This window comes from Lepus europaeus, chromosome 14 (assembly GCF_033115175.1).
Source record: "Lepus europaeus isolate LE1 chromosome 14, mLepTim1.pri, whole genome shotgun sequence".
Lineage (NCBI taxonomy): Eukaryota > Metazoa > Chordata > Mammalia > Lagomorpha > Leporidae > Lepus > Lepus europaeus.
Window position 1 is genome coordinate 66,589,239 of NC_084840.1, and position 12,778 is coordinate 66,602,016.

The 12,778-nt window shown below is 45.9% G+C and overlaps 1 protein-coding gene across 3 annotated transcripts in view; it reads left to right on the forward strand.

Annotated features, from left to right (window-relative positions):
- The window catches only part of FAM107B (family with sequence similarity 107 member B), a 241,185-nt gene that overhangs the window by 151,411 nt on the left and 76,996 nt on the right, over positions 1–12,778 (forward strand). The window contains exons 1-2 of one of the 3 annotated variants that reach the window (XM_062210859.1): positions 5,261–5,364; positions 5,955–6,001. The exons of 1 other annotated variant lie outside the window; for it this stretch is intronic. The gene's annotated coding sequence lies outside the window, so the exon portion shown is untranslated. Of the gene's footprint in view, positions 1–5,260; positions 5,365–5,954; positions 6,002–12,778 lie in introns of those variants that run through there. One more of the 3 variants, XM_062210855.1, reaches the window with a different exon arrangement.

The following is a 12,778-nucleotide window of genomic DNA, read 5'->3' on the forward strand; positions in this document are numbered from 1 at the left end:
CCACAGTCAGTTGTTGTGCAACAAAAGATACCTAATGCACTTAGAACCTAATCAACCATAGCTCCTGAAGTGTTTACTTTGACATTACTATTTAGGCCATGAGGCCAATGCCCATTTATTCAATTTGTTCTTGTTTGTGTAACGTTTAATGGCAAAGAAAGATTTCCATTAGGGCTCTTGTTAGCACCTGTCCCTGTTAGTCTCCACTATGTAGTTCAGTCTGGCTATGGTAAGGCTTTTTGCAAAGATAGCCACACAATTCTTCCTATCCTAGTACTCACGCCCCATTGTAATGTGACTGTATTATCTACCTTTGAGCAGTGGAGTCTAGTTTCCCCAAACCTTGGATTTGGACTGGCTTTGTAACGTTCGGGAACAATAAAGGGGTATTTTTAGAAGTTTGTGAAAATTGGAATTAGAAGATAAATTTACTTTGGTGTAAAAGCTTTTGAAATCTGTGCATAGTTTCTCCATAATATGTGTTCTCCATGAATTTTTGATGACCTCTTGGGAAATAACCTTGAGTGTAGACCACAAGAGGCCTTACTGCATCCATTTTCATCATCCTGCACTCAGCTTTAGACTAAGGAAGTCCCAGCAAACCTATCACAAGCCCTTGGCGAAGGGGATCTGAGGAGCACAAGTTCACAGATTTCCTCACATTCTGGACTTTGAGAACAGCCAGGACAAACCAGGCCCTGGCTGACCTTGCAATGGACGGAGGCACATGACAGATCAGAGCTAACGCTGAGCCTTTTCCAGATTATCAATCCACAGTATTTTGAGTAGTTCACTCATTCTTGTTTTAAGCCACTACTTTTTGGGGTGATTTGTTAGTTAATAGACAACTGATATAGATACAAATAACATGGTTTTAAAAATATGGTTGTAGAAACTTTATTTCCTCTTCAGTAGATTAATAGAATGTCCATTTACAAAGAACAAAATTTAATATGCCAAACACATGAAAATGAATTTCCCTCCTCTAGGGCATTGGGAACCTTGTCTCCTCTCCTTAGAGCCCCTCAGGATAACGGTTAGGGCATAACACAACAATTCAAGGTCATGCACAGGGAATATGACCAAAGTAGAAGAGTTTGCAAAACATATCTTATTCCAAGTTGCTTTGCTCCACTTTATTTCCACAAATGTTCATTTCTGCTTCCTTCAATTTTCCTGAAGAATGAATTTAAAAAGTGCCCAGGTGTCAAAGTGAAAGAGTGAGGTTAAACCCGAGTCTGTGGCTAACTTCGTGGCTGAGTGTTCTAAAATGGAAAGTTATCACATGTGTTTTCCAGAAATGTGAGATTAAAGAATCCATCACCAGTCATGGGTTAAGTGAATAGGAAATTATTTGGAAGAGTGTTTTCTCTGTAGCTTTATTTGGGGTCAGTAAAAGCCCTCCACACCTCCTGACACACCACATCCACTCAGGAGTAAAAAAAAAAGCACAGCATGACAGGTTCCTGGCTCACTGGTCCACATGACTTTTCCCAGAGTCCTGTCCACATTCAGAAGGTGGAGTCTATAAGAATCGGACCTGAGAGTCTGATGGCCCCTGGTGTCACCCTGGAAGTCCAGCTGTGCCTTGATATGTCAGGTTCATTCTTTGAAGAAACATGTATCATGCACCCAGGTTCCAGGCAAAGAGGTGTATGGGTACAAATAGAAACATCACCTTAGTAAAGCCTTGAAGTTCTTCTTCTTTCTTAAGATTTATTTTATTTATTTGAAAGGCAGAGTTACAGAGAGAGGTAGAGAGAGAGAGAGAGAGAGAGAGAGAGAGAGAGAGGTCTTCCATCTGCTGGTTCACTCCCCAGATGGCCGCAACAGCCAGAGCTGTGCCCATCTGAAGCCAGGAGCTTCTTCCGGGTCTCGTAGGTGCACGGGCCCTTAAAGTTTTTCTTTTCAGACTTTGCTCACAGTGGCTCCAGGAGTCTCAAATCAAATTGGACACTTGATTTTACCTGGATCAAAATCTCTCTTAAGATTTCCTAGCGATTTGAAATATTCAGTCCCAAACACAGTGTTTAATAAATTGCCATTGGTCTGCTGTATTTTAATAAACATTTGAATTGGGGTGGGGGAGAGTAAAATATTTGCTCTCCATTTATTTGTTTTTGGTTTAAAAGAAATTCTGGTCCTTGGTAGAAATGGGGGTAGATCATGGCTTGAAGACTGTGGGCATTTAGACTTCAGACTACGGGACAAGCCTTATTTTTCTATTTTTTTCTGAGGGCAGGGAAAAGACTGAATGGTTCTTTATCACATCCAGACCCTCTGCCGAATGGCTTGTTATCATAAAAGTTTGTGCAGATTGCTTTGGGGAGACAAATCAGCCTCAGTGGTGGGTTACTGCCTTACTGAGGTTGGAATCTGAATTCTAATGCATGTTTCTTATATTACTCTGACGAGGCTGCTCTAAAGGAATATTATAGACTGGGCATTTTATTCTCTCATAGTAGTGAAGGCTGGAATCCAAAATCAAGGTGTTGGTAGGGTTGGTTTCTGGTGAGGCCTCTGCTCTGGCTTGTAGATGACTACCTTCCCACTGTGTCCTCACATGTATGCAGAGAGGTGGGGGAGCACTGGTATCTCTTCCTCTTCTGATAAGGTCACATGACCTACGGTGTTAGGGCCCCATCCTTACGGTCTTTGTAACCCGGATTCCTTCTCTACATGCTACATCTTCACGTTGGAGGTCAGGGACTCAACATAAGCATTTCTAGGAGGTACATAATTCAGTCCGTAACATTTCTTATATGCCAGAGCCTCTGTTTTGCATGAATATGTCGGAGATATGCGCATATATTCAGCACAAATTCTGTGCTCAAGGAGGCACATATTTACAATACAGAGCAATAATTACAATGCTGTGCTGGGTACAGGAAGGACAGAAAAGTTGCACTCATTTTAAGCAGGTTGGAGAGGGCTTTTCAGAGTAGTCCGGGTCTCGGAGGAGCGGGGAGCTGCTGGGGGCCGGGAGAGAAGTCTTGCCAGACAGAAGTGGGAACCTGTAGAAAAGCATAACTCAGAGGCATTCCCATTGTTCCTCCCAGGCCCCATAGTCACAGAGCAGGGCCATTTAGCAAGTCCAGCCCTCTGAACAGAGCCCTGGGTGTTGGGGGATGTAGGAAGGGCGCACAGAACTTGGCAGGGTGGTGTCAGAGAAGTGGGCTGCATACAGGGCACTCAGCAAGGACTTTGGGCTTGCTCATGTGGCAGGAACTGGGTACCCATGAAAGGGTTGGAGGCAGAGCAGGCAGAGTAATCCACATGTTTTAAATTGAGAGTAGCAGAATGTGTGAGATTGGAGGCTAGGGGCCAGCTAGGAGACACTTGCCACAGTGTAGCAAAGGAAGCCAAGAGCCAGTGTGGCAGTGCCAGTGGGGGAAGGGCACAGCCCAGCACCCTGAACAAAAGCACAGGACTTAGGAGTTGGTGCTGATGTGGGGAGCAGAGAAATCTAAGCTGGATCCCAGATTCTGATTTTTGTGAGCACAGCCACCATTATCAAGAACAGACACACAATGCAAGGAACCATGTGAAGGAAGAACTAGAGGACAAAGGTGGTGCAGTCAGCTCCAGGAGCCAGGGAAAGGACTCTCTCCCTACATTCTGTGGCAGGTTTCTGCCGGGTCCTTAGGTGGTGTGAGTGATTTGTTCACCAAAATCTAGAACAGGTACACAACTTGTCTGCATGGTCATGACTCAAGGTGTTTTAGTCAGAAAAACTTCCCCGATAAACAAACCCTTAGTCATCCATTTCCACGAGCACTGAAAAGCGTGTCATCTCAAATCTATCAACCTGCTATCCTTATGGTTACTCTGAAACAAATCCTGTTTTTGTACCTGCTTATGACTCAGGGGTTAATCTCAGAGCCACAGAGTTGGCCAGAGAAGCAACTTGCTGTGAGAGACCGGAAGAAAATGAAAATCAGAGAGAAAAAACAGGTAAAGGAAACTCTTTCTTCCTCAAATCTCCAACTACCTTTTGGCGAGGAAAACAAATCCCCAGGTCTGATTTTCTGATTTCTGATTTTTGTGAGCACAGTGGGTTTCAAGGCCTTGCCTGACGGCAAACTTGCACAGTTACCATAAGTGTGTTTCATTTTGCCTTTTTGGGTTTTCTTGCTTGAAGTACTGGCAGGATTTCAATGGGGACAGTCTTCTCTGAGCATCACACGTGTGGAGTGGCCATGGAGGCAAGACACCAAGGAAGAGAGACCAGATGCAGAAAGGGAGGCAGAGTCAGAAAATCTCTTTCATCCTAGGCCCATTTCTCTCTTTTTAAAATTTTTATTTATTTATTTTTTTGACAGAGTGGACAGTGAGAGAGACAGAGAGAAAGGTCTTCCTTTTCCGTTGGTTCACCCCTCCAATGGCCGCTGCACCACACTGATCCAAAGCCAGGAGCCATGTGCTTCTCCTGGTCTCCCATGGGGTGCAGGGCCCATGGACTTGGGCCATCCTCCACTGCACTCCCTGGCCACAGCAGAGAGCTGGCCTGGAAGAGGGGCAACCGGGACAGAATCCCGTGCCCCAACCGGGACTAGAACCCGATGTGTGGGCGCTGCAGGCGGAGGATTAGCCTATTGAGCCCCGGCGCCGGCCCCATTTTTCTCTCTTATCTGAAATCATTTAGTCTTTTTTAAAATTTTTTTAAATTATTTATTGACAGGCAGAGTTAGTGAGAGAGAGAGAAACAGAGAGAAAGGTCTTCCTTCCGTTGGTTCACCCCCCAAATGGCCTCAACGGCCAGAGCTGCGTGGATCCGGAGCCAGGAGCCAGGTGCTTCTCCTGATCTCCCATGCGGGTGCAGGGCCCAAGCACTTGGGCCATCCTCCACTGCACTCCCTGGCCACAGCAGAGAGCTGGCCTGGAAGAAGGGCAACCGGGACAGAATCCGGCGCCCATATAGGATGCTGGCGCCGCAGGCGGAGGATTAGCCAAGTGAGAATCATTTAGTCTTTTTCCCTCAAACATTCCCTTTTCTCTTTCCAAGCGGCGGCAAGCCACTCCGGTGCCCCAAGACGGTGCTCCCCGGGTCGCGCGCAGTTAGTGCGGACCCTTGGAGCGCGGGAGCGGCCGGGGCGGGGCGGGGCGGAAGGAAGGCGGGGGCGGGGCCGGGCGGTGACTCAGCGGCAGCGCCCCGCCCCCGGAACGCCTCGCCGCTTAATTCGGAGGCGCGGGGCCGCGGGGTGTGAGAGGCGTCCTGAGCCAGACCGGCTCGCTGTCCCGGCCCAGAGAGCCGCTGTCGGAGCCGTCCCGGGCCGCCGCTGCCGCGCAGTCGGGCCGCTGGGCGCCGCCACGGGCTCCCGGAGCGAGCGGGGAAGGGAGCCACGCGCCTTTGTGCGCACCGAGGTAGGTTCGCCCCCGGCACTTACTTTGCACACAAAGACGAGGGGCGCGGAAGGCGGCCTGGCCGAACCCCCGGCCCGAGGGACGCTCCCGGCCGGCGGCTGGCGGATCCGCGCGCGGCCGGGGGGCGGGGGTCCGCGGTGCGCCAAGGCGGCCGGCCAGGGGCGGGCGGGAATTCGGGTCAGCCCGCGCCGCGTCCCGGGAGGTCCAGGGGCGCAGGACCGACGCATGGCGGGGCCCGGGCGGGGTCCCCGGCCGAGGGGCCGCGGGGAGCTGGCGAGGGAACGCAGCCCGGGCGGCCGCTGTGCTTATTGTTGCCTCCTCGGCCCTGCAAGCCGAGAGACGCTACCGGGAGCGGCCTGCGGTGCCCAGCCAGGTTCCTCGCGCGGGGCCAGATGCCGGGTCCTCGGCGCCCGCTCGCCCCTCGCTGTCCGCGGGTCCCACGGGTCAGGGCGCGACGCCAGTCCCTGCCCGTCAGACAAAGGCGAGGCCCCCGGGGGGTTTGGCCCCGCTGGAGAAGGCGACCGCGACATCTTTCCGGTATGTAAGTAACTTTCCCATTTTGGACTCCCCTCTCTTCCTTTCTACTCCAGTGAACCCAATGCATGGGGTGAAGGCTACACCCAAGAAGTCCTAAAATGTAAGTCCGAAAATCCCCACCCCCAGCATGTTGAGGTCCCTAGTAAAGGCGCTGACGGGTATGGCCAAGTTTTAACATGTTGTCTGGGGAATGGGGATCAGTCCCTGTGAGATTGGAAGAGGAAACTTGTTGAGACGCTAAATTGTAGATCTTAGTTTCTAAAAGGGCAAGGTACCAACCATGCGTTTCCCTCCAAGGAAGGAATTTCATGGGTGGAAGGAGAACAAAATTACCTGATCAGAATGGTGTGAGATTGGAGGAACATATAGAAAAGATGGGATGAGGCCTACTAGCCTTGACCTTTTTCTACTGGAGATTTGCAACAGGTACCTCGCTTCTCTCCTCTGGCCATCTTTCCCCTCCATCGCTTAGGAAATTTTAGCTGTCCAAGTGGCCTTGAGTTAAAATAGTGCCTAACTTTATCCATCTGCAGATTTCTGAGTGCTAGTAGTTAAGTTTTAAAAATTTTAATTATAAAATTGTATGTACTTATTAAAATTTTATAAAAATATATAGGAAAGCAGTCACTCCCGTGTCTCCAGACACCCTGAGGATGAAGGCATCTTTGCTTGGTTTATGGTTGGCAGTCATAGTATGTGTGTGTGATTGTTGTATGTGTGTCACAGAGAGAAACTAAAAGACATTACTGAATAAAGTAAGGACGTAACTGATTCTTAGCCTTTACCAGTTACAGCAGTCTAAAATATGGTATATAACAGTGGTAGTTATGCAATATGAGGATACTTCAAAAAGTTCTTGGTAAATGGCATTGAAAGATAAAATCTATTTTTGGTATAAAGCACTTTGAGATCCTTGAATTACTTGTTTTGTAATATGCACAAACATTTTGAAGACCTGTTATCATGTTTTGCTGCTTTAACATGTGATGAGACTGAAAGGTTGTTTTGGACTATATTTTCCTAAAGCCTTGCAAATCACACCCTGTACAGAAGGAAGAGGGAAGGTAGGAGAACAATGTAATTTCCATTTTTTTGAAAGAATGAATTGACAAAAAAAGTTTTACAAACTTTTTTGAATTTCAGGAATAGCTTGGGATTGATTTTATTTTTTACTAAAAGTCTTTCAGCTATTAAAATATATAAAAAGTAAAATTGTGTTCTGAGATTCATGAGAAATATCCAGTGGAGAGCAACTCTTTTATTTATTTATTTATTTATTTATTTATTTATTTTTTTGGTAGAGCCAAAAATAACATTGATTTTACAGCTGGATACATGCTTTCTTCTGAAAGACTTTGCATTGAGAAAGTAAAATAAGGATTTCCTTTTGAGTGATGATGAATTTGAGTGCCTTTGTTCTAGGGGGAAAATCATTATTTAGCCATATATCTGGCCACTGGATGCTTTTGTCATTAGATATTTTGGTTTTTAGATATTTTAATTCTCTGATATGTAAAGTATAAAGAGATCTTTTGAGACAGTCATTTAGAAGTAGTTTATTCATTGGGATGATGCAATACTTTCTGAAGTTAGAAAAACTTGCAAGAAGGAAGTTGTGGTTTTGTACCATCAGGTGCATGTTTGGGGCTCTTAATCTGCAGTTTGGGGTTCCTTGATCTTCATGCATGCCTAGGGTGGGGTTTCAGGGTAGTGACCTGCCAGTGAATGACTGAAAGAGGGAGCATGCTGCAATGATCAGTATCCCTTCAGGAATCTTGATGCCATTCTATGTATTAAAATCAAAAGAAACTCCAGTGGAAAATACCAGAATCTCCAGATCTTAATTTTCAGCCCTTCCGTGCTGCCTTGGAGGATGTAAAGGGCACAGTCATGCTGGACCTGAGGTCAGAGGTGAGGAGCTTTGCTCTTGGTCAGTCTTACTTGAAAGGAGGCAGAGAAGAAAACTGTAGGAGTGGTCCAGCATGGTGGACTTGCTGTGCTGCTTGTGGTGGGCAGCCTCCTGCCCCAGGGACTGAAGATCCTGTTTTTGGATGGTTAAAAGTAGACAGTGGTTTGTGCTTAAGGGAAGTATGTGAGAAGTCTTGTTCCTGAACTGTAGGAGGATGCGTGATGTTAATTGTTCATCCATTTGTTCATTCCTTTAGTTTTAATTGTTCAGGATATCACACTAAAGGTGAAAACAGTTTTTACAGATTTTCTCTGGGAATGGTTGAAGATTCGAAGACTTTCTTCTGACTGAAAGAGGGAAACAAAATTTGTAGTACATCCCCATGTTATTTTTTTTAAAGATTTATTTTATTTATTTGAAAGGGTTACACACAGAGAGAAGGAGGGGCAGAAAGAGAGAGAGAGGTCTTCCATCCGATGGTTCACTCCCCAGTTGGCCACAACAGCCGGACCAGCACTGATACGAAGCCAGGAGCCAGGAGCTTCCTCCAGGTCTCCCATGCAGGTGCAGGGGCCCAAGACTTGGGCCTTCTTCTACTGCTTTCCTAGGCCATAGCAGAGAGCTGGATTGGAAGTGGAACAGCCAGGACTAGAACCGGCGCCCATATGGGATGCCGGAACTGAAGGTAGAGGTTTTACCTACTACGCCATAGTGCTGGCCCCATTCTCATGTTATTTTTAATATTGCATCTGCTTCCTCCTTTGAGACAGTGGGCCAATGTGGGCAGAGTGGGTCGGGAATTTGGCTAAGTGAAGTTTTGATTTTGGGTGTTGGTCCCAGGAGATGTGGGGAGTCTTCACCCTCCTTTCAGTCTGGAGAATGGCTGTTCCTGGTGTCCTCTGGGTGCTTACTGGGCTGACCCCACCAGGCCTCACTGCATTTCCTTGTGTAGTGCCCTTGTCTAGTCTTGGCCTCATTTTGCTTTTCCTTCTTGAAACAAACATGTTTTCTCTCCTGATCCTATCTAGTGGAACAAGTACTAGGCCTTAGTCATGTGAACTTTTCCTCACCCTGGATACTTAGCTGGAAAGGAGTTGATGCTTTTGCCCATTTCACGCTGTCGATTCCAGCACCCTATCCTATCTGGAAGAAATCCAGTTGTTTGGCAGACTGATTTAGGTTGCCATTTAGTCAAGGTAAATTGAAAAGGGGCCGTGTCGGAGGCTGATGGGGCAACGGGCCTCTTCGTCCCCTCTTCACTGAGCAGACACTGCCTCTTGGATGCCAGGCACTGCCGTTTACAAGACTGTGGGTTCTCTGTCCTGTGACAGGGCAGGTGAGTACACTATAGGAAGAATTGTACAAAAGCTCACGGAAAGCGTAAACTTGCAGTTACATCCAGAGCTGTGAAGGGAATGTAGAGTAGTTCATGAATAAGGTACTGTAGAGTGATGTAAATCACAGCCAAGCGTGCGTCGTTGAGTTTCTGAGTGGTGAGGTGGAGCCGAAGCATGGTGGTAAAGGAAAGCTGATTAGTTGGGAACATACCACTAGTGGCTTGGGTGAACAGATTACACGAACTTTGGTTTTGTCTAGATCTTGGTTAAGGAGTTAGAACACGTTCTAATGTTGAAGGTAAACCTCAAGGCCAGTCACCCCATTATGGAGGGGTCACGTGTCCCGAGCCAGCCTGGATTCCCAGGAGTGAGGACAGTGTTATGCCAGAGGCAGCCTTCTGCCCTGTGCCCTCCAGAGGTTCTGTGGCAGATGAAGGGATGAGGATTCGTAGGGGAGCGTAGGGAGACTTGTTGAAGGTTTTTCTAACTCAGGTGAACTGTAGGAGAGAAAACAGGAAGGGATGTTGCTCTCACACAAGGCAGACTCTGCAGTAAAGCAGTTCTGCAGGGATGTCAGTCCAGGTGGAGTAGCTAGTGGACTGCATTAGACAACAGGAGCTGGGGCCTGCGCAGGCACTTGGCTTCGTGGATGCTCGCATCCTGGCTCCTGGCTTTGGCTCAGCCAAGTCCTACTATTTGTGGGCATTTGAGGAGTGAACCAGCAGATGGGAGCTCGTGCTCTCTCTTTCTCTCTCTTTCAAATAAGTTACAAAGAAAAAAAAAGAGGAAGGAAAAAAAGTTGAGTCTCCTGGTGTGGCAGAGGACTCTATAGCTGCTCAGTGGCACTGTTTCTGCCCCTGTTGGTGAGTAACTACGGAGCCGTCATGAGACTTGGAAGTCTTTATTGGGTTCTGCTGAGCCTGGCCAGCCTTTGGGCTTAAGTATCAGTATACATCAACAAGTTCACATGAAAATGGAATTGAAAGTTACTTTGGAACAGAAATTTTCAAAATTCATACATAATCATGCATAGATTTTTTTTGTCACATGTATTTTCTACAAACCTTTTTGAGATACCCTAGTATTTACAGATTTCAAAATTTTTGCACAAAAATATACTTATTTTTCATCTCTGTTTTCCACCAAAAATCCCATGTTAACTTTCCTCTAAAAATATAGGTAGCAAAAAAATGCAAGTTCTAGACCTGCTGTCCACTTCATGGTGCTTGTCAGCACATGGATTGGAGGATTTCTCTTCTCTTTATTTATGTATTTATTTTATTTACTTGACAGGTAGAGTTATAGACAGTGAGAGAGAGAGACAGAAAGAAAGATCTTCCTTCCGTTGGTTCACTCCCCAAATGGCCGCTACGGATGGCGCTGCACCAATCCAAAGCCAGGAGTCAGGTGTTTCTTCCTGGTCTCCCATACGGGTGCAGGGACCCAAGCACTTGGGCCATCCTCCACTGCCCTCCCGGGACACAGCAGAGTGCTGGACTGGAAGAGGAGCAACCAGGACTAGAACCCAGCGCCCACATGGGATGCCAGCACCGTAGACAGAAGATTAACCAAGTGAGCCATGGTGCCAGCCAGATTTCTCTTCTCTTATTCTTTTTGTTGTCACTGTCAGCTGAGTTGTGCAGGGGCATCAACCCTGCTCGGCACAGCCCTGGGCTAGAGGAGTAGGGATGTGGAACAGGCACAGTTCTTACTGTTGTGTAGGGGAGAGGTTTGGAGTTTTGAGTCAGGCATGTCTGAACTTTGTGACCTCCACCAAGACCCGTAAGCCCTCTAAATTGCAATTTCTGAGATGTACTTGGCATGGTGAGAGAAAATCTGGGGGCATAAAGTCCCTAACTCGTGATGCCTGATATATGGTCAGCTTTTCATCACTGTAGTGAAATATCTAACCTAGGCTGCTTATTTAAAGGAAGTTTCTTTAGCTCACTGTTTTGACTGTTCAAGGGCATGGCATCTGCATGGGCCAAATTCTGTCGTGGGCCCTCTGGCAGACCCACGCACATACAGGAGCAAATTCTGGTGTGGTGTCAGGCATGCTCATTTTACAGCAACTGCCCCAGGGACCTCAGCATTGCATCTGAGCTACCTTACACCTCCAGTGACCTAAGGATCTCCCTGTAGGCCTTATCTCTTATCTTAGGATACCGCCATCTGGTATCATAAGCCTCCAATCACAACATAAACTATTTCCAAACCATGGCAATGAGGCATTACAGGTGCCTGCAGCCTTTTGAAAATTTTTCTTTGTTAAATTTTATTATGGTGAGGGCACTTAACATGAAATCATCCCTCTGAATAAAACTTATAAGCTCACAAAATAATTTTGATGATTATGGGCACAGAGTGTTATAGCCGATATCTATAGCTTACTCTTCTTGCTTGACTGAAAGTTTATGACCATTGGTTAGGAATTCCTCACTTTACTCTCACTGCAGTCCTGACAACCACCATTCCACTTTTTGAGTATGTAAATTCAACTATTTACACAACATAGGAATATACATGGAATCAAACAGTATTTGTCCATCTGTGATTGGCTTACTTGGCATAATATCCTCAGAGTTTTCCATGCTGTTGCATATTGTAGAATCTCCTTCTTTTAAGGCTGCATGGTATTCCATTGTATGTATATACTGCATTTTCTTTACCCATTCATCTGTGAATGGGCAGGTAAGTTGATTCTCCAAAATTCCTAGAAAACGTAGGAAAACCTTCATGACCTTGGTCTTAGCCATGGTTTCATGGCTATGACACCAGAAGTACAGGGAGGAAAAGCAAGTGGGATTGTATCAAATTAAAATGATTCTATAGAGCAAACAGCAGAGTGAAGAGGCAACCTAGGGGATGGCAGAAAATATTTGCAAACCATGTATCTGATGAAGGATAATATGCAAAATATTTAAAAAACTCATATAAATCAATAGTAAAATAACCAATAACCTCATTAAGAAATGGGCCAAGGACTTGAATAGATTTTTTTTTGTAGCATTTCACATTTCAACCCAGAATTTTAGTAATACAGCTGGCAGTGATGTCAAGACGCTAACATATGGACCCTTGGAGAGGGTAGGGGACTTTGTCCCTTTCTCTTTACCTCGCTTCTCAGTGTCTCTTCATACCTTTAGGAGAGTTTTAAAGAGAACCTAATTTTGATAGTAGAAATAGCAGATTTCATTCTATTCTTGGACACACGTTTTGATATTTTTCCTGAGGTATCATAAGAAAGTGTATATTGTAATGTGACTCTAACTTTTTGGTGTTGATGTTAACATAGGAGCCGTAGACTGTACTCCATAAAAACTAATGTGAAAAGTCGTGCTTTATCCAGACATTGAAGCCATTGGAGTTTAAAAACCACCCAATTGTTTTATAAAATCTTGCAGTTGTTTATGACTAGTGTAGATGTATTATGATTCTCGTGTCCTGCAGGAAGTTAAGAAAGTCAATATGGATATGTATACACAGAGAGATTTTATAGTGATCTTTCCCTTCTGACTTGACGTCATTTGAAATACAAAGAAACTTCAAAAAGTTCATGGAAAATACAATGAAAGGATAAGTTTATTTTTAGAACCTTCCCCCCCCCCCCCAAATCCATCTATATGAGTAA